The sequence below is a fragment of the Pogonomyrmex barbatus genome, unplaced genomic scaffold (genome assembly GCF_055798465.1).
Source record: "Pogonomyrmex barbatus isolate J1 unplaced genomic scaffold, ASM5579846v1 scaffold1, whole genome shotgun sequence".
NCBI lineage: Eukaryota > Metazoa > Arthropoda > Insecta > Hymenoptera > Formicidae > Pogonomyrmex > Pogonomyrmex barbatus.
In genome coordinates this window covers 3,867,121-3,887,490 of record NW_028297098.1, presented here as the reverse complement: position 1 = coordinate 3,887,490, position 20,370 = coordinate 3,867,121, and the positions used below count along the sequence as shown (strand labels likewise).

Here is a 20,370-nt window from a genome sequence, read left to right as displayed (position 1 = left end):
AAATATTACAACGGCGTATATGTCATAATTGTTAACGCGTGCACGTAAAGCTATTATTTAGTATTTTGCAAAATACAGATTTATTATTCGCGTGGATAATACACATAAATGTATAAATAAATAAAAAATATTTATTCTTCAAGAAACAAAATTATACATAATATGATTTTTCATTTCTTGGCTAATCTGATTATAAAAATTGATGCATATCATTGACAATATTGTGAGAGTATATAATATTATTTTAGAATTTCCTTTGAACGCACTCTTGCATTTCGCTATTAAGACAAGATGCGCGAGTGTAAGTTTAGATATAGACGCGAAGGAAAACTGGTATATTCAGACCTTACACGAGAGAGAAAACGGACGCCAAAAGGGAGGGAACACACGGATAAACGCAAAGCCGGCAACTAAGCTGGAATATACAAGACACGTGGTGAATATGTTCAAACATGATAATAATCATAATGTCTCTATTATCCGAGAAGATGAAGCTCCATATAGACCATTGCAGGTTTACGAGGCGGCATTTATCGTACATTGTAATATTATCACGTCGGGAACAGACGTAAACATGATTAACCGCATTGATCAAGTGCGCTACAATTTCAAACTCTGTCACAAAATTGAAATTTTCACTTGGCCGACTGTTAAAACTGACGAATAATCAATTGCACGTATATAAGTTAGTAATTTCCAATACGCGTTTTCCTTCGTTTCGTTGACGCAAATGTAAACTGTTTTTTAATTGAAATAGGAAGAAAAGAAAAACGCGAGAAACGCGTAAGTAAAAGGGAAAATTACTCGGCATTCGATGGTACGGCCGAGGCGACCAAGATGAAGACAGGAAAGACCGAGGAACAAAAAATATGCCCGAGGATGTGCAGAAATACGCGGAGCGGCAACCGGAGTACAGCCTCGTCCCTTCCGCATCGTTGATTTTGGCTGCAGGTGTAGCTGCAGACACTTTAATTCTGGAGAGTGCATCATTTGCATCCTGACCGTGCGACCGTTACGCGCGGATACCGCCGTGAGCCCGGGATCAAATGGGCACCGGCGCGGTTTTCTCCAACAGTCAGACAGATGCGGACAGGGATGCTGTCGTGCTCTTTTTTTTCTCCTTTTTCTCGCGTCGTCGCACGGCAAATATGGATAAAGAGCGGGAGGATCCCCGCGAGGGGGTTCCGGAAACGGACGGTAAAAGATAAAAATCCTATGTTTCCCTCGCTACGAGGCTCTCGTCGTGCAAGGCAGGTTTATTTCGTAAGGAAGGAAAGAACGAAATGCCTCCCGAGCAGTGTCGAGCTCGAACGCAAAATTCTCTCGTCAAAAGACATTATATGTATAATGGAATTAAAACGCGCCGGCCAGTGTTTTAATGCCTTTTCCGGTGCACTTTCAAGTCGTATAACGATATAACAATGCATGAGAAAAAAATTGTACTTTTGTTTCCTATTACCTTCACTTCTCAAAAGTCGGAATTGTTATCGTCATAATATGTATTCACTTTCCATTTAATAAAAAAAATCTAGAACGCTATAAGCATTTTCTCTTGATAAAAATTATTTCAAATTCAGAAATCATAGAGTTGATACGAACAATCATACCGATAGAACCCCTACCGGAAACCAAGACTCATTATCGGGAAAAAAAAAACGACGCTCGGGGTGTTCACCGCAGGTCCGGATATCGTAGCGATAAAAGAGGGGCGGTTACGTACTTGGCACTCGAGGGTCGGTGTTAAGCAGGATGGAGACGGTGGTGGAAATGGGGAACGGTGGCGGAATGGTTGCACCAAGCGTTGCACACACGAGCGGGACCGGTGGCATTGTTGGACGCGATCACGCTTTTATTGTCGGCATTCTAGACGAACAATAAAGCTTCTGTTCCACATTTCGCGCTTATCGTCACATTCATATCGATCCGGGTGCCTCGTTTGTCGCTAATGGAGCGGCACGTCAACCCCCGGATCTACCACCGAACCCCACCGAGAGCGGTGACTTAACGGCCACAACGTTACCGCTCGCTATCGCCTTCCGCTCTGCCCGATGACGTTGCGGAAAACGGAATTCGAAGCCTTGACCTCTCCTGCGTCGCCCACGTCGTTTGCCAGGGTCGTTTAGCGGGCTGGAGTTACTTAATACGGCGATTCCTCCCTTGCATCAGCGATCGCCCATCCTACCGGATGGCACACTTTAATGGCACGCTCTAGATCAGAGTGGGAGATAAAATGGAAATTTAACCCTTTCATGCGAGGGTGCTTGTACGTATGCAATTACTCTTACATATACAATGTAGATAATCTGTGTAGCTGTGAAAATAACTATATAAATATTTTTTGTAAAAATCTAAAAATGCACGAAACGCGCGTGTGTGTCAATTTTCTATTATTTCCTTCATTAAAATATATAATTCCTTAATTAAAGTAATTCGTATGTGCACAATTACAAAATGATAGCGAAAAAGCAATTTTCTTTTTTTTATCGCTTATCTTAAAACTATGTCCTTTTAACTACTCAGCATCATTTTTAAATGTCTAAAGAGAAAAAGAGAGAAAGAGAAGAATAAAGGTTATATTTTTAAAAAGATAATATTAATGATAAAGATACTAAAACTAAACATACTAAAAAAAATACTAAAACTGGTAAAGATACTTGTAAAACTCACTACTACTTTTCTTCTAAAAGAGACTTTGAAGCGACTTAAAACGACATTTCGCATTAAGTGGTATTTTAATTTTTATCAGAGTGACCTATTTCTCTGAAGATAAATGAATAAATAGAATAAAAAGTTCATATTTGTTCTATATTTACATAACATTTAAATTAATGTTAAATATTCTGCATCTTTCGAGTTTTATCTCTGATCTTATTAAATATTAATCATACATGATATAAAATATATATTACACCGATGACGACGAACGGTGGCTTCTGAGCTCAAATAAATTTGCATTAAAAGTAAAAGATGATGCCACGGAGAAAATAAGAATAATTACATTGTAATGCGAGCTTATCGACAAGTACATATACCACTATATCGCCTTTCCCTTTATTATATTCTCATAACACAGCATCGTTTGCACACGTCTATGCTGTTATCAGCTAAATTTTCAATTTGATAATAATGCTGTTTATCGAAATTTAATATTGTTTTTCAATACAGGCTGATAATGAAGGATAAATTTATTCTGTATTACTTACTCCGTCGGCAAAGTATTTTATTCCATGACCTTATTAACTTATAGCTTCCGTATTACGAGCTGGAATAACACAACAGATTTAATTACGGATGAAAATGTTGCGATTTCTGCGCTTACTCGAAGAAATGCTGCAAAACGACCCAGCGCGATGGACGTAATAACAGAGCGTACGCGAGACCGCCGTTTCTCATAAATATTAATTTCACGAAATGATCGTAGGAACGAAATAACCATCACACGCAACGGAACATGTACGGACGCGCGCGTACACGTACTTCCCGAGCTTTTAATGAGTTAATTAATTACGGATGAAAAAGTGTTTCGGCGCGAATTAAAAATTCGGACGCCCACGCGATAATTCATGGCAGAGCGTACACCTCGCGTTTCGTAAGCCCTCGAGAAGACAATAATATTTTCTCTCGATTTATTCCGCAATAAAAAGGAAGGGGAGGGGGCGGATAAAATACACGTCCGAGTTACCGCGCCGCCATCGTGCGAGAAAGCAGGAATGACGCGGATTTCGCGCTTTAATATATTTCCCGCGACCGTTATGTATAAATCAACGTACTAATTTATTCCTTTAATTAACCGCATTAATCGGGCTGGCGCGCGTTATTTAGCGCTCTGATTCCCCCGTCCGCGGTTAAAACCGCGCGCTGCATCGCGGAGAATCGTAAAAGCGCCGGAAACGTACTAACGCGAACCTCATCCTTGCGCGCGTATAATAAAGAACAAATGTACAGAGAAAATGCGCGATAAAAACAATTACCTTTGTGGAGCACCGCCCCCGGTACTAGCCACTCTGCGCCTGCTCGCACATTTTCCGGATGGACGAGGAAAGTCAAAGAAGCAAAAGCAATTTTTTTTTTATCTTATCTTACGAGCGACATTGATGTCGGAAATATGACGGACATAAACGATGATAGAGAAATCTCTTCCACGCTGTTTCTCCTCGTTCCTTTATGCACGCAATAATTAAATTGCCGGTGACATAACTCAAGCGGTGGAACGTCCGTAATAAACAACAACAAATAAGCAAATAAAACAACGGAAGTCTAGTGAATAAAAAGAAAATAAATGCATACATAACATTTTATTGAGTATTCGATAAAAAGTAATCTAAAAAAAATCATTAAATGAAAATCGCTTACTAAATATGGTAGAGTCGCAAATATCTTTAATATCCGAAATCGATATAACTAGTATTGATAATAGAAAATTGGATACGTCGTTTTTGACATATATTTGCATGGCAGAAAGTCCAAATTAACCTATTAAGTTCCAAGTAACTCCTACGCATTTTCCAGTTTTAAATTCTTCTAACTAGGATCGTAATCAAAACTTTTAGAGTATAATTGGTATTTAAGAGTAAAAAAAAGTTGTTCTTTTCGGAAATCTTGTTCAGAAATGAGATAAAATATTTAGAAAAAAATAAGGTTAAAAGCAGAGATAAAAAAAAGTGACATCGTTTTACTAATAAATATTTGATAGTGGTAATAAAATAGGTGAGACCAAAAAGTCTCTAACATCAGATCTAAGAAGTTTTTGAAATATGACTTCCCGCTGATTTCCGAAGTTAAGTTGATCCAGCCTAATATTTTGTGTCAGGCTTATAAGACTGCTCATTCTTTTTGGAAACAGTTCCGTATCTTTTTTCTGAGTGTTTGTCTTAAAAATTAATTCCGCAACTATCCAGATCTTTAATAGCGTTATTTATAAGCCATGGCTCCTGAATATATAATAAGTGTTATTGCTATTTGCATCCCAGCTATGCTTCTGCCAGAATAGCTGAGGCGCTTTTACTATGAAATTAATTTGCACTACTGGGAGACCCATTCGCCATTCTTCAAACAGTCTATATTATCCCGCGTGCCATAGTCTCTTGCTTTTGCGTTTTTTGTCAAGCAGCTTCGTAGTTGCTCAACCTGACTCGCAGAAGAGTTACAAGTCACGTGTCTTTAGGGTTTCCAGAGAGAAGCCGTCATCGTGTCAGGACGACGAGATAAACGCTCTTTACCCTCGCTGTTCCTTACGATGACCTACTCTCCGGCAGCCACGTTTTGTCTGTCGAAAAGCTTAATTGTCTTCTTGATAGTCAAATCTGGCTCCTCTACATGCATCATAGCTTTCGGGCAGCAAAGTCATAAATGCACGGAGCTTGACTCGTAACTCTCGAAGGGCACCCGATATCCGAGAAGCACCGTTTGCGATGCAGTCTCCACCTTCTCCAGTCTCGTCAAGCAGTTATTGGCAGGATAGTTTGCACCTTAACTCGAGAGATTCCTTTTGTTAGTTCCTCTCACCTTGGCTGGATACTCCTAAGTGCAACCATCGTAAGATAGGAATCCATTCGAGGAGAGGGAATAGAACAAATACTTAACTAATAAATGATTTTGTCTTTTTGAGTAGAATAAATCAGCATAATTATCATATAAATGTTTTATAATAAAAATCATGAATTCATAATTTAAATTCAAGAAGATATAAGTGTAAAATAAAAAAATAAAAATTTTTTGTTTAAATTTTTATCTATTATAATTCAACATTTTGAAAATTTAAAAAGTAAAATTTTTACGACCCTTTACCTCTATAAGAAAATGAACGGTGTAAAAGGAAGGAAAATTTTCACGATAAAAAGTTTTTTCAAAGTAACAATCTTTTATTAGTTTAAACATTTTTTTCAGTAAAATGATCGCTTTTTTTATCGCCACTTCCAACTTTTACATCTTTTTTCTAAATACCTTATTCTATCGTCGATTAAATTTTTGGAAAGAATAATTTCTTTTACCCTTAAACACCGTCGGTAGAAAAATACTTACGGTCTAAAAATTTTAATTAGAATCCGAATTACAGAAATTTAAAACAGAAAAGTGCACATAGGAGCACATGAGAAATTTAAAAGATTAATTGGGAGGATTTGGCAAGTAAGTCCAAATTATGGCTTCGTTGCATCACGCGAAAGATTTTCGCGCTCGATTAATCAATACGAGATAACACTACTCGTCATTGGTAGATAATCTTTAGGCGATAGACACGGGTCGTTTTTATTCGAATTGGCGCTTCTCGTGCTGCCAATCGACAGTCATCTTCGAACCCCTCGCGTCAATTTGCGCATGGATTCCGCATTCGCCGCCGCAATCTTCGGAAATGACCGTGCTAATCGCATCGGCTATTAATTACGGGTACCGGCTTGGAGAGCCGACGAGAGTCGAATAATCACGCTCTCGCTTTGTGCCGCACCGTTTGGCGTTCCGTTGGCTTAATTTCTTCGATGCTACCCCAAGCACGATCAGGATCCGACATCGAAACTGCCGATCCGTTCCACAATTCCGTCATTATCGCTCGCTACTAATAGCCTCCGTTGCGCTAATTGGACCTTCGGCACGTCGATCGTGTTAATTGCTTCAATAATGCCATCATTAAAACAACACGTTCGATGAAACGTGAATGTGCAAAAAATCGAGCAGAAGCGTATTTAGTTTTCGATTTTTTTTCTTACGTTCCTCGTAAGCGTCGAGTACAATTTCACAATTCAAGGAACTAATCTTAAAGAAGTCGACAATTCTATGGTGTTAATTTCAAAAAAATAATTTTTATTATTTTATAATGCATTAATTTAAAAAGATTTTTTGAAAATACAAAGATACAATTAATGTAATAATTGCAATAGTTACAAAAATTAGCGATACTTATTCTAGCATTAAAGCTTAATCAAGACAAACAAAAAAGCGACTTAAATAAAAAAGCGACAGAAACAAGAATCAATATGTGAAAATGACAAGATTTTTTCTCGTTTTTTATCCACCATGGCACTGCAACCATCAGCAATACGTCAAAATGCACAATTATTGAACTCTACGTCGTTCATAAAATATCAGCCACAGTCAGCGTTATCTCCGCAGATAACGTTGACTGTGGCTGATATTATAGCACAAAAAGAAGCAAGAAATATCAATCATATTCATTTGTGTCGATGGACTCAATTATTACATAGAAAAGGTGCAATTCTGCAAAAAAAAAAAAAAGAAAGAAAGAAAACTACGATGATAAATATTACCAACAAAATATTTTTTAATTGCATTTATTTATGCACTTTTATTCTATTTTCTTTTATTAAATATACAAATTAGCGCTGTTTCCTTACGCCAATTTACGTAACATTTCAAATTCAGCCTTCATCGTACGACAGAAAATATTGCAATTATACGCGAATAGTACTTCATATATTCGTAATGCAGATACCATCAGGATTTTCCTCCGTGTCGACTGACGTCTGCAATTAAAATTATCGAAGAGGATTAAGCGGGAAGCTCCGAAGCGTAGCGGACGGAAGATGAGAATAAGATTTTGATCGATTCGGTGACGGAGGATCGGTGGGAACGTCTAGAGACGGATTCAACGGTGAAGCTTTACCTCGTCGCTTACCTCGGTAAATCGCCTGGGAAACTTTATCATTCCTAAGGCGACGTAATCTCTCTTTTTCTCATTTCCCATCTTCCTCTTGATCGATCAGACATTGCGACGATTTTCCAGGCGCTGGCACACTCGCATTCAGCACATTCTCATTCTCACGGATATTCTTATTAGACGGATTAAAGATTACTAAAGATTATCTGTCAAAATTAAAGTGCGATCAACTGAAATATTTTGGAAAGCAATTGATTAAAACAAAGAAATAGGACATTTTATATAATTTTCGATTTTTAAATTTAATAACTTCTTGAAAAAACAGTTGAACATAAAAAATAATTAGATGAAGACTAATTTTCAGCAAATCTATTTAAAGAGACATCTGGTATTTCTTGCCAAGATATTTACAATATTTAAACAAATTCTATTACGCATGTGAAGTATTCGCTATCCTTGGATAAATCGAGAATGGCGGGGTTAACAATTGAACGACCTGATTAAATCTGCCACATTTTGCATGGAATTTTAACAAAGTACCTTTCAGAGGAAATTCTACATAATGCCGTAGTGATTAATTCAATATCCGGACAGAGACATGTTAAACTTGTCGAGCGTGAAACTTTCGCCGGCGCTGAAGTTTCGGTGGCGTTAATGCAGCTCGCAGCAGCAGATAAGTTCTGACCGATATAATCGAAAGTAAATCCCATTACAAGGCCTTCGGCGTCTATCGTCGCTGCGCTCATTCGGGATTCCGACCGAGGGGAACCAGTTCGTTGACTTATTTAAATTGTCCCTGGTAAGTTTCGAACGGGATAACGCCGCCGGATGAATATTCAGAAGTGGCTGTATACCTGCAAGTGCTCGCCGCAGGTGTTCCCAACTGTTCCGACGACTGCCTGTCCGCCACAACTTTCGCAAATTTTTAAGCGCGCATATATATATGGATAAAAACACATATACATATAAATAATATATAACATGGGTTCTGACACATCCGCATTAATTCTCCAGCCGGTACACATGTGCCTATCGTGCCGCTATTTCACATCAGTTGTTACAGGGTCGGCAGCGTTAAAGAGGATTCGCGCGGCCGGCATTGATCGACGCTCGTCCATTATCGACGTTTACCGCACTTCCGCTGCGGAACTCGCCGTGCGTCGCGCCGGATATCGATGATGGAACAGTTGCTTGTTTCAGGTCTGAAAAATATTTTTGGTGCCGTCGATGGCGAGAGCGCAGCGTGTAATTCTAGGACGAAACGGACGGTTTTGCTCTGTAAACAGAATACGTCGCAGTAACTCGTTACGGAGTTTTTTCAACTATTCCGCGCACGGCAAAAAGCGCCGCTGTATCGTTACGCCGGGATCAAACGTCGAGCAGTAACAGGAGAATCCCGAAAAAACCGATGACACCGATGTTCGATAGAATATCGTGGTTTAATAAAGAGAAGATCAGAAACGATCGATCTTACCTGATCAAGCGTTTTGATATCACGAGTGTTAGAAAATTTAATTTTATTAAATATCTAATTTTTTCAGCCAATATGGTTTTTGGATATTTGAGAAATTTTTGAAGACTTTTCCGTATAAATTAGTCATGCTTTCGTTAGTGACATTGTTATCGATATTTAAAAAAAGATTGATGACACATACATAGAATAAAAGATAATGATATGATCTCTTTCTTTCAATTTTTTCTTTTTTTATACACACCACACACACACACACACACACACACACACACATACACACACACACACACACACACACACACACAAAAGCGCACGATAAGATTGATATGCTATGCATTTCATTTGGATAAAAAAACAGGACTTATATAAAAGATACGTGTACTGTATGTGTCCACTTAAAAAAGGAATTTACCATTTACAATCGAGATCATTTATTACTATATGTTTAAAATGCTGTGAAGTTTTCGTTTCGTGATAAAAAAAAATCGCATAATTGTACGACAAGTACGATGTTATATCAAACAGCAAAAATTTATAATTCAGCAAGAAATCGCATAATCTGAAAACTAATAACAAAGATAACAAAATCAAAAGTACAATGTTATATATAATTTATTTTTCTATAATACTTAATTACGTATACTGTTTATAATGAATTAACGAACTTGTTTTATTCTTTTTATTAATTAAAACTCAATTACATTCAGTGACATATAATTTCAAATTTCATACGAAAATAATTTCATTAATTTTTTTCGGCTTGAGGTGCTCCATCTCAATTTCGTTCAATTAAAAATAACAGAGTAGCCAAAGTTTGAGACTCAAATACATCTAGATAATAATAATCAGATATTCTCATCCGCTAGTAATGCTTGAATAAATAAATTGCACTTGTTGCAGTCTGAAAGACGGGAGTTTGTCGAAAAAAAGACATGTAGAACGCCCGAGAATAAATAATTTGCCGGGAACTGTGATGGCGCGTTCTCGTCTCCCTTTCTCTCACTTTGAAATTCCAATTCCCTCGTGCACTTTTCGACGTGTAACACCCCGTCTCGCATTTATCCGTCAGTCTGCTCTGACGCGGGACGGCCGAACGGCAATAGCAGTAGCAGTGCTGTGTCGCGCCTGAAAGTTTTACGCGTAACGAAGAGCGTACACACGCGGGGGATCGCTATGAAAAAAAATTGTTTTACACTCTCGCAGAGCCGTGCGTCGCCCGACAATCGATTGTCGCGCGTTACATCGTCGTGTAATTAATCCGTCCTGGTCGTGTAAAAGTTTGACAACGCTCGCAAGGTGGCTTCGCCGGCCGTGCCGTTAGCGAACGCAAATCGCGAATAAATCGACAGCGTGAAATTAATGCAAAATAGAGCGGTGCTCGCGTTACAGGATATTAAATGCCCGCGACGAGATTTACGTGGCGCATCCGGCTGAAACGCGCATTAAACAAAAAAAAAAAAAAAGCTAAAAATGCGTGCGCGCTCTTTTCACGCACTCGTTCCATCACGCGTTTTCGCGTTCTCGTTGTGATACCGAGTTGCCGCCGCCGCCGCCGTCGCAGCATTGATTCTGCCGATTCAGCAAAACCGAGCTTGGCACGCGCATACCGCGGCTTTGCAAACTATCACGAACGGTTGAATATAAATGCAAAATCGGGTCGTCGTCCCGTTGGGCGCGCACGACACACAATGCGGCGAAAGGGAGAAAGCAGAGAGCATGATACGTCGGGAACGCCGCTCACACAAGCCGGAAACAACGACGGCGGTGGCAGCGGCGGCGATGGCAGCATTGGAAGGAAAGAAGAATGTGGTAGGTTACCGATATATGGAGAGAAGGGTTGTCATTATCATAAATTTATATACGGACTTGTGTTCGAGCGATGACTCCTCGTGTGTCGCGTGATCGCGCAGGCGTAGAGCGGGATATCAGCGGGCTATAGCCTGGCACTGAGCCATCGCGATTCCCACGATTAAAATAAACAACGGCCCGGAGGAGCCACGCAGCGAATGCAAAACATCGCTCGAGGACGTTCCACCTAGCGCGGGCGCTATCGATCTCCTTTTTCGCTCCGGCTTTTTCACCCACGCCGGTACTTGGCCCGCTTGCCAAAACGCGTATAAGTGACTGGAACGTATGTGAATCGATGGGCGCGATTATAATTCAAAGGGTATTTCTCCGAGGGGCGCTTAATCCCTTCGGGTGTGCTTATGCTGCAAAAATATAGAGCAATAATGTCACTCGAAATGTTCGACCTCCGTGTACACGGTCGCCATGGATTTCGGATTAGTTCAATTGCAATTGCAATCTATTTGCCGATATAAGCGACAAGGAAGTTATAGATTTCTATATATTTTTACATGTACGTTTTTTCAAAGTAGCTTATTTTGTATGGAAATGCGAGAAAATAATAAAGATAAAATGAAAATAAATGCAAATTGATAATAAAAATTTCTTGGTATTTAAACAAAAAATTGTAAAAGAAAGAAAGAAATTGCATCAAGTAATGCTATTCTCTCAAGCATAATTAGCATATTACAATCCACCGTAAATTAAATTGCAAAAAGCTTATTAATCCGATTCAAATACAAATACCGCCATTTCTGAGTGGGGAACAGCTTGGTATTACACTGTATCCAAGTAGATATCCAATTACCCGAAACTTTCGGTTATCTCAGGATCGCAGCAATTCGTTATCGGATATCCTGCTTTTACGAGTTTGTAATCCGGTAATCGATCGTAGGCAGTTAATCTCGAAATATTAGGGACGCAGACCATTACGATATTATTGTATATATATATATATATATATATATATATATATATATATATATATATATTACGATATTATTCATTTAACTCTGTACAAGAACAGTTTCTCTCCAATTACTTTAATAGATAGTCGTATCGATTGCAGGTAAAATAAAGCAGTTAATATTTCGGGAATCGCAAAAGTGAAGTTTAAGTTCTTAAATTGTAAAATAATATTCATTCGTATTTCTATTAAATAATCTCAGTTTATCTAATTTGTAAATATTCGACAAATAAATTAACGAATTTAAATAATTGAGCTGATTAAATAAGAGAGTAATGAAATTTATTCGAAAATTACATTGTCATGTGTACATATAATCTTATTAACGTTATCATTAACATAATTATTTTATACGATATATATATATATATATATATATATATATGAGATATATATATATATATGAGATAAATATTTCTCGATATGAAGATATCACTCTATATCCCCTCCCCCCCTCTCTCTCCTTCTCTCTTTATCTTTCTATATATATCGTGATTAACTTAGTTAATCCCTGTGACAATACATTTACCTTTATTACTAAAGATATATCTATTCGATTAATTGAAGATATAACGGTCTCTTGATACATGCTCCGATTAACCGCTTATTAAATCGATGCGAGTAATTCGGGGATAAAATTAATATGAAAATATGTACGAGGGTTGAATAACTGTGAATACAAAAATGAAATAATATGAATGAAAGATTATCGTCGATTATATGCAATCCTATATTGAATCGGGTTATTTTATATTAAATAACGAAATACATTTTTGTAAAATGTCATGTCAAAACAATTTTGAATTATGTTTATACTTTAATCTCCTTAGAAATTAGATTCCTATATGTCTTTTATTTTGAAAAAATAATACTAAGGATAACTTTCGCGAGAAGATATAAATTAAATTTATACATTTATGCATTTTTAATTATATTGTTATAATACATATAATATTTTTAATAAAAATATAATTTAATTAAAATTTTCAAATTATTTTGAAATTATGCCTTTTCAGAATATGGAAATCAATAATCTACACGCCTCGAAACGCGCAACATATCATTTTCTCTGTATACGCTATGCTATGCGCATACATCCCTTCAGTAACCTTATGTTCCATCCTTTATTCTGTCTCCTTGATACGCCCCTCATCTTGTGCGCTTCATCGGGCTTCCCCTACCTACCCTATTCTGCCATCGTGGCTCATTTTTCTTTTTTACGCGACCACCCTCACCATTATATACACAATATGCATATATTTTACAGCTCGTCGTAAAACATCGCACCCCCTGCTTCTCGTCTCCCCTTTCCTTCCCCCGCCGAACGGACGACTACCACCCCTTTTGGGCATGAACGTTATCACGGCCTCTGAGCCGGTCGTAGCCTGTACCGGCTGGCTATAAACCGTCCAGAGATAACCATCGAGATACGAAATGCGTGTCCGCGCGTAAAAGTTGCGTTACGCCACGCTGGCATCTACGTATCGCGAGATTTACGGTATTTATGTAATCGGACTCTTTTGTGCAGAATCCGGGTGGGCGAGCCCAACATGTGATATCGCTGAACCAATTGCCGTCGGAGCAAATGATTATTTCGATTTCGATTTCGATGTGTGTAGCACATGAGAGAGAGAGAGAGAGAGAGAGAGAGAGAGAGAGAGAGAGAGAGAGGAGCAGAAATAGTATGATTATTTTAACGACGAAATGCAAAATGCTAATCGAAATTAAAAGGAAAAGTCGTATCCGGAATTCATGTCTCTCTTGCATTACAAACACAAATCTACATGATGCAAAAGACAAATATGTGTGACATTTGATAGGCGTAATTTAACCTTCAGTTTAAATACTTCACATTTTGAAAAAACTCAATAGTAAGAAAAAAAAAGAATTCTTTGTGTAAATATATAAAAAAAGATAAATTGAAAATGTGTATATAAGTTACGATCAGACAGAAATAAGTAAAATTAAGTATGGAAATTAAATACGAAAAAATTTTAGATGGAAATTAAATACGAGAAAATTTTAACTTCAATAAATTAATTAAGTTTGATTAAATTAGAATGTATGAACGTTTCTGCATAGAGGATTACAGTATGTATCTTTTATCGCAAGAAGTTGTCAGTTCGGAAAATATTTAGCCGTATAATTTTATCTCAGAAATATCTTCCAATTTCTTAAAGTTATATATTATGAAAAGGATAGGAGAGGATACGTTTCCTTTAAAGTCTCCCTTAGTTGTTTACGATTCTATAGGGAGATCGCAAAAATGATTAATTTCAAGGTTTGAAACCACATCAGTCACCTTTGCCGTAAGGAATTTCATTCGGGGACGTAAGAGCGGAATTTTCGAATATAATTAATGTTTTTCTGTGAAAACCATAAGATAGATCTTCGTCGACCTTTTGTAAGATCGTATCTTTCTCAGCTATGCGTAAATATTACAAGGCTCCGTTGGCTTTATGTCGTTTTAACGCGCGCGTATAGAGCGAAAGTACTTTGTGCGGAAACAACGCAAAAGATCCTGCAAAAGCCAAAAGCTGCGTAGTTGTCGTCGTTGTTGTCGTCATGGAATTATACGCCAACGAGAAGGGAAATTTCTCAAAACGCGGTTTTACCGAAGTGAGAGATAATGAGTGGAGAAGGCTTTCGCGATAAGCAAAAGAGTTAACCCAAAGGAGGAAGCAAGATCGTTAGGATAATAAAGAGAATTGCTGTCAAGGCAAGGTTAACGATAAACTCGGCTGTGACATGATTTCTAGAATGAGAGAATTGTTGCCATTGCGAAGGTAGAACGACGACACTCGAAAATTATGTCCTGAGATACAATTCTTCGAACTTTCCGCGAACGCGCATCTCTACTGAACAAACCAGAAAAATTAACGTTGGAAAATAACAATAATCATGTAGCATAATGATAAAATTAAGAATGAGAATTATAATAATAAAATTAAAATAAATCTCGAAGAAAAATCAATTACTTTATCCGCATAAATTGAATATTTTTTTTGATCGTGAGCTTTCACAAATTATTTGTTGCATATTATTCCATATTATAGATGCACCATTAAAGGTATAAAATTATTATTTTCATGCTGGCGCATCCAATCGGACGAAATTTTTCGTAAAAATCGGCGCGCGATAAAATCACGGCACGACGATGGATTGGGAATAAATTACCGCGGGCAAAATTTATCCGAGTGCTGTATTTACGTCGTGCTTAACAAGCGGCCCTACTCATCAGTAAAATTCTGTGTAATGTCTAATAATCGATAAGTTCGGATTACTTGTGTTTCGATACTGTGTTTCGACTGTGTTAACTGCACGTTGAACGACTGCGAAGTAAAAGCGTAATGCACATCAAACTGCCTATTGTCCGGCGGTGTGTGCCGGTCGCGGGAGCCACGATTAATAATTCCATTCGATAATTTTGACAGCTCGCGCGATGCATCGTCCGTTATGCATGCCGGCGATGGGCGATCGCGCTCGTACTTGCGTAAATCGTCGACGAGGGAATCGCAGCGCGCCATTTATCACGTGTCGCTACGATTAACACCGTCGCGTATGACGCCAGCGAATTGCAGATGACGGTATTATCTTTGGACGCCGGACAAACTGGCACAGGCTGTTGAATAAAATCGTCTGTCAGATTAAACAAAACGGATGTTTGTCCGTTGCTTGCTTAAAAATACATACTTGAAATGTTAAACGGCGATGGCCGAGTTAAATTTCTGTTGAAAATTGCAGATCGCTCGATGTTCGTTTCTACATATGAAAAAAAAAAAAAAAAATCCCTGCGGATTTCTTCGAAATACATAAGTTTTAATATTGATACACGATTTTGTAGAATCTTTGGGATCGACTCTTCTCTCTTTTGAGCGTTTCTTATTTTTTTTATACTTTAATCTTTGCATATTCGCACATTCGCATTCCTCTCACATTTTCGATATCTTTTTTGTGAAGCACCTCGTAGGTTCAATATACAAACATCAAGGGAGTCACGCATGACTTCGAAGACGAATTCGTCGATTTAGGTCGAACGTGACAGTATTTTAAGAACAACCGATGACTTAAACGATAACGACGAATATAGACGCTCATTGTTCCAACTTTCGAATAAAAAAAAAAAAACACAGTTGTATTAATAAACTAAAATAAAATATTAAAATAAATACCCAAATTTTTTTAAAATAAATCAATATAATCTTGAGGGACACTACAGGAAATATAATTTATTCATTCTTATGTCACAATTGGATAAATCGATTTTAAAAAAAGTAAAGTATCACTATGAATTGTATAAGTAAACAACTACAGAGCTTTTATATAAAGAAGAGCTTTTATATAAAAAATTGCTAAGATGTCTGTTCATAAATAACACAACACATAGAAAGATGACTATTTCTTTACACCTTTCTTTACGGTTCCATGCCCAATCCCTTTCCACCCGTAAAGTACTGGCATGCTTTTACCATGGCGTAGCCTTCGTTAGCCGAATAGCACTCGCTAGTGGTACAAGAACGTGGAGATTATTGCAGATTGCTTTACAGCCTCGTTAAAATACCGAGCAACGTTATTACACCGCGTTAAAAGGGGGAAAACGCTCGTCCCGATCCTTTTGTGCCATTATGAAGGCAAATGAACTATGTGGAGAAGAGGTGGAAAAAGGGCGGGGGCCGCAACAAAGTCGGAATCGGCGAAATCGATAGCCAAAAACGAAGGCGACAGTAAAGTATTTTTAAAACGTGTCTTCCGCCACGCGAATTATTCGTCGTCGCGTTTTACTGTCGCGTCTCTCTCTCACCGACGGCAATATTAAGAACACGTTAACGAGAATCTCTTTTATCGCCCGATCAACCGCTGTTGGAGCTGCGAAAAATATTTCCAACTCCTACCTACTACCATTTCTTTCTCGGCCACGTAGAGCCGAAGCCCTTAGTCGGCGGTTTTTCGTAGGTTTCTCTTTTGCGCGAGAGCTTCAGAAGGAGCGAAGAGAGCGCGAGCGCGCAGAAAGTTTTTCCGCTCAATTACTTTTCGGCGGGAGTCTCTAGTAGTTTGGATCTCGGAGAAGTTTGCTCTCCCACTCGTGAACAGACTACATATGATGGACGATTAAAAAAGGTATCAAAAGTATGAAAGTGCTCTTTTCAGCCAGGTATATACGTGCACCGGCAAAAAGTTTCGCCTATCGACCGTTTGCCGTTTGATATCAATTCGGTACTTCGCGGCAAGATAATAATAAGCTCCAGAAAATAAGCCTCGCGAAATTTTCAAGTGGAAAGAAAATAGAATTTCCAATAATCTCATCATTGCAAATGTATTATTTCTAGTTAAAGAATAGGATATATGCTAATTTAAAATAAGTTTAGAATATAAAATCCAATAATCGGGAAAAATCGTTAATCGCAAATTCAGCGAAAAATCCATCCGAATAAAAAATTCAAAACAGTCAACTTCGGTATCATCTAATCGCCATTAAACATATCGTGCGATAAAGAACGTAATGTATAAGTTTTCCATGTTACTTTTGTACTTATCGTACCTACAAGATTGTCGATTCTTAAAATGACGTAGACATTGCGTTTATACACTGGCATGTAATACATATATATATATATATATATATATATATGTATATGCATAATTACAACGTTGAAAGTAATTGGCATTATGCATAAAACACCGCAGTCACGTGATGCAAAAGCCATAAAAACAGTCTTTATATTTCTCGTTTATAATTCCCTTTTGTCATAAAACTAAATAATTATATGTATAAAAAAAAAAGATAAACGTAAAGCCACAAACGTGTGCAACACATTGGAGAACGCACGGATAATTTCCCCAGAGACAAACGAATACAACAAAAGTAATATCCTCATTTAAAAAACGGCTTTGAACATCTATGATTGGCCACGTTCAAGAAGTTTAAAAGTGTAAGTTCAAGGATAAATGAATCGAGTCCCGATTATTTTAAACTCTCTCTCCAGCAATCATGCGTGCACGTCGATACGTTACATGTCTCAATATTATCTCAATCGCACTCTCTCCTAATGCATCTATCATCGATTTTACATATCGATTAATTACATATCGATTGCGAGGACACATTTCTCATATAGGGTAACTTGCAGAAAGATTTCTCGTTATACGCTCGGTGTCTTGCGGTCGACAGCGCGTAAATGGCATGATTAATGATTGATGAGATCTGTATGAGAAACTTTTCGAGAAACGACAAAACGTGACCCGGTTATCTTACGACGGCGAGTAAATAATTTCGCAAAAACGGTGCATTGTGCGACTTTTGTGCATCTTTAAGGATCCTTCCTTAAAGATCGACGATGATTTCCTTCTGCATTTATGACGCATGACGACTTACAAGTTTTTCCCATTATGCTAATATTCCGCACAGACGTGTGGTTCAACGGGAGTTATAAAGGGAGTTCGAAGTTTCAAGTAGCTTCTACATCGTTGCGACGTCGAAATCGATAAGAGTTTCTTCTTGACACGCAAATAACATTTGTTTTTATAGTATAGTTTTCCTAAAAATATCGTTCTTCGTGATATAATTTCATATTCTTAACTGATGTCTTTATTAATCTAATTCAAATTGTCAGGGTATATATTCGTAAGAATTTCAATTTTTTTATCGTGAATGACAAATTTGGTTGTACAGGTTAACCTTATTCTTCTTTAAATATTTGATTACATTCACTTAATGAACCATTAAAGAGGATACTAATCGATTATTTATAGGAGCACTTTTATGAATATAAAATTTACGAATTAATCTAAAACGAACAATAACGTTTTAAGATTATCAATATTGATTTATATGTTCACTATAAAAAATAAAACAAAATTTGTAAAGGGAGAATGTTAAAATTTTACAAAAGTTTTAGGTAACTTATCACATCTTTTTATATAATATTGATGATACTATTGGATAATTACAATACTAATTAATATATAATAAATATAATAATAATTAATATCAACAAATATACAATTAACAATAACATATAGATATTATGGAGATTCTGTTTCTATTAATTACATATTAAAATTATTTATAATACATATATAATAATAGTTCCCGTATCTATGTCAACGCCAATTTTAATGCTTTATCAATAAATTAAAGCTGTTCGCAAATTTTCTATATAATAAATCAGAACATTTAGATGTTCGTTTGACAAAGATAAATTCACTTTTCCGTCAATGCGATTGATATCGAAGGATTAAATGCCTTGACAGCGAATGTATCGATCATGATCGTATCGGGGGGGGGGGAGGGAAAAAAAATGGAACTTCACCCGCGTGTCGCAAAACCCCGTGTCGCTAAATATTTCAAGGGCACTCGCAACATGGGAAGACATTTTTTGCGAACAGGCCTCAGCTGCGCGAGCGGGCCGACATATCGTTTTGCGTGAAAATACCATGTCGCGGGGATACATCCTTCATCGGTTTCGGCGGCACTATATGTTTTGCCATACGGTTACACGCGTGGCACAGCTGCGAGCGCGCCGGCTCGCTCACGGGCGTGATCCGCCTGCTTAAAACACGGCACTTGACAACGCGGACGCCCGTTTACACGGTCGTTAAGCTCCGGACGTGTCGCCGCGCCATTATCGTGACGATTAGAGAACCGGATCGTTACGGGTTAAAGTTATTGCGTAACCACGGGATGCAGTTACGAGGTTCGAGGTTTCGCATTATACGGCTATCGCCGGCCGAATCTCTCTCTCTCTCTCTCTCTCTCCCTCTCTCTCCCCCTCTCTCTCTCTCTCTCTCTCTCTATTCTTCCACAATTCCAGAGCTAAACATAATCCTTTCTATGTATAATTAGAACTACCAAAAATCGAATGTTCAATGTAATTAATATCGCTAATGAATTGTCCATCAAGACCTAAACAATTAGCTATCCAATATAGTGTAAAAAAAAGGGAAGCTTTAACATTATCTATCAAAAAATTAACAAAATGGCTTAAATCATAAAAATACAAAAATATAATATTTTTTAATCACATATATAACTTATTATTATTGAACCTTGTATAAATTATTCTCATTACAAATGTAAAATTATATAAATTGTATCTATATTTTAAAAAGTGAAAATATAGAAATACTCTTTAATAAATCAAAATTGATAGTTATAATTCAGTGAAAAATACTCATTCGATACAAAAGCCAAATATATAGTTACAATTCTATATTCAAAGAAACGGCTTAACAAAACTAATGATCTTTGATGCAATCTGAATACCACAGACTGAGAAATGACACAAAAGATTAGAGAAAATGTTAACATTTGTTGTAGGAAATTACTCTCGGTATTATCGAAGAGCACAGTAACGGTGCGGAACAATTTAATCTATTCTACGGAAAACAACTTGTCGCCTTGAAACGCTTCGCGAGAAAACAGAGGACGTTATAGACGAAAGAAAAAGAGAGCTCGCTGGGAACGTGTGAAGCCGA

The 20,370-nt window shown here is 37.4% G+C and overlaps 1 protein-coding gene and 1 long non-coding RNA gene across 4 annotated transcripts in view; one reads left to right on the top strand and one right to left on the bottom strand.

Moving 5' to 3' along the window:
* Positions 1-1,538, top strand: part of LOC148937963 (uncharacterized) — a 37,635-nt gene extending 36,097 nt beyond the window's left edge. For both annotated transcript variants that reach the window (XR_016139535.1, XR_016139536.1), the window contains exon 2: positions 249-1,538. This is a non-coding gene — a long non-coding RNA (uncharacterized LOC148937963). The remainder of the gene's footprint in view (positions 1-248) is intronic.
* Positions 1-20,370, bottom strand: part of Invadolysin (leishmanolysin-like peptidase, invadolysin) — a 257,502-nt gene that overhangs the window by 103,901 nt on the left and 133,231 nt on the right. The gene's annotated exons all lie outside the window — the stretch shown is intronic.